This window comes from Lampetra planeri, chromosome 47, assembly GCF_965212315.1.
Source record: "Lampetra planeri chromosome 47, kcLamPlan1.2.h2, whole genome shotgun sequence".
Lineage (NCBI taxonomy): Eukaryota > Metazoa > Chordata > Hyperoartia > Petromyzontiformes > Petromyzontidae > Lampetra > Lampetra planeri.
In genome coordinates this window covers 463,259-466,038 of record NC_136153.1, presented here as the reverse complement: position 1 = coordinate 466,038, position 2,780 = coordinate 463,259, and positions in this window count along the sequence as shown.

The following is a 2,780-nucleotide window of genomic DNA, read 5'->3' as shown; positions in this document are numbered from 1 at the left end:
ACCAACGGTAGGTATTCATAAACAATACGAAACAAAACAACAAATAACTCAAATGCTGTCCACATGACCCTCAAGTTCACACTACACAACTCCTTTGACACTGCCAAAAGCCTAGAGCGTGTAGGCCATGTGAGCTGATATATTTTCACAGTGCAACCACGCGTTATGACATAATCATTACAGCCATAGGAGCCTTTTTCACTGCCCTGAATAGGTCTCAAACGGCGTGTTTAAAATGCTAAGCAAATCGCAATGAATGAGGGGATATCTCTCACTTGGACACCTTCGCAACTGCCCCGACACCTCCCCGAGGCACAAATCAGACTGCGTTGCAGCGGTTTCTATTATGAACTGAAAATGTTATCTTCATTAGGCAATTAACGTCCAAATAATCATTATATTGTATTGTTTTTAAACGCAACAAAACCATTTATAGAAAAGTATTTTTATTAGAAAAATAATTTATCATCTCCAGCTGCTTTTTGGGGCGGCACCCCAACGCCCCTAGTGGACGAACCTCGCCTGCATCTGGTACAGATAGAATGGGAAGCTGATCGATACCCGGGTGCGATCGAGGGATGGCTCCTTATTGGTCTATCATGTTATGTATGATGATGATTTGGTGATTGTTGGTCACTCAGGGAAGGAGTTGGGGGCGCTGCTGCTAAACCTGGAGCGTACCACAAAGAGGTGGGGACTTTCCATCAGCCCTACCAAAACTAAGCACCTTCCTGGGAATGTTGTGCCATCAAACAATCCACCTCCTCAACTCCCTATTGGTGATGCGGCAGTTGTGGAGAGAGTGGAGAGGTTTCCGTACGTGGGCAGTGTGCTTATGACCAGACCTAGTTTGGCACCAGAGGTCTCACTCCCAATCAGTCAAGCAGCATTATATTTTCATCGGCTGCATAATGCTGTTTGGAGGCTACCTGGTCTGTCACTCCGCACGAAGCGTCGGGTCTTCTTGGCCACAGTCACGTCCTCCCATATCTATGCTTGGGAAACGTGGACTCCTCTAATGGAACATCTGCGCTGGTTAGAAACATTCCGGCTGGTATGCCTACGATCCATCCTGGGTTTAACCAGGCTGGATTGTGTGAGGTCAAAAATCCTTGATATATCTGGACACATTCCCATTGGTGCGCTCCCCCAGCGGGCAAGGCTGCGTTGGTTGGGTCATGCCAATCCACAGCATGCCGAAGCAGTTTCTGTTTGGCAGGATAGATGGGGCAAAAACGGGCGCGACACGGATTTGAAAAGAGATGGACTGATACAGTAAAGGAAGATGTGGAGCTGAGTGGACCTGCCGAAGATTGGTACTAGCGGTGTCAAGATCGGCCTCTATGGAGGAGGCTCGTGAAGGACGCTACTGGCCCATTGGAGACAGTCGCCCTCCAACAATAACTGAGGGCAGAGGAGCAATGCTCACAACAACGAGCGAAGCGCGGGGGGAACCCCCAGCAAGTTGGCACAGTCGGGGGGCACAGCTAGTGCATCATCTGTCAGTCTCAGTCTGTCAACTCATGGCACCTGGGTTTGTCCCGTGACATCCTGTCAGCGAGCCATCGACACTTCACGTGGCTTCAGAGTGCACTTGGCCTGGCACAGACGCCGTGGTAACGTCACGGCCAGTTCGTGGCGAATGGCGGCTGTTGTTGTTGGTGATGGGATCGGCGGTGATGGTGATGATGGTAGTCGTGGCTGCAGTGGTGGTGGTTGTGTTGGTGGTGGTGATGACGGTGGTGGTGGCGTTGGTGGTTTTTGTGGTGATGTTAGTGGTGGTAGTGGTGGTGATGGTGCAGGCAGTTGTAGTGGTGGTGGTGTCCGCCACCGTCTCTCGATATCGAGAAGTCTGAGCGTGTGGGTCCGGTGGAACCAGAGGAGGGCCGTTAGGGCCAGCAAGGACATTTTCTGCTGGCCTAGAGATTGTCAGAATCAGACATTTTTATTTTTAAAAAATTATATTAATCTTCATTAATGCTATATATATTTTACAAAGTTCGTTCCCACCAGTCTATTAACGTCATTTCATTGCTACTCTCTCCCTCAGTTGCGCTGCTTCCAGTGCAGCTCATAAATTAGAGCTTTTATCCAATCAGATTTTCCACCTGTGCTGTCCCCGCCTCTCCGGGTGAAAAATCTATCCTGAGGCCTTCAGAATGTCGAGTGAATCCCCGTTGCTGTTGAAGCAAATGGGGACGATGTTGTTGATTGTTATATTCTTTAACCAATCATATTTCGAGTTTGCCATGTTGGGCATATTCTTTGACACGCCGGAGCCTTCTGGCTGGCCTAGCCGCCTACGTCAACATTTTTGGTGTGGCGTGATCAGAGGGCCAGTTAGCTAACTGAAGTAAAACTAGCTAGCACGTAACATAGCATCATCTAATATTTATTTAAACTTTCTTTCGTGACGTTTAGATTTTTAGATGTAGTGCTTTAGATTTGTATTTTTCTGTGGAGAAGCCTGTTGAATCCTGATTGTGCTATTTGTGTTTTACGGCATTTTTGCTTGCTTGGTGGTCGTATGAGTAAATGTGGCTGGTTGTTGTGAGTTTTTTCTTGTTTCTTTGGTAATGACATTGATTTGGGCTATGCGATGTCTATGTGTGATGCAGCAGCCTGTCATACTGCGTAATAGTGCTATATCCTTGATGGTTTCAGTCACCATGTATTCATGTGTCTGCAATTAGTGTGTTGTAAGTCTCATAGGTGTTGAGCCTCGTGTTAAATCACTTTATTCCACTCGATAAAGGTTACTGTCACTGTGAATATGGGGT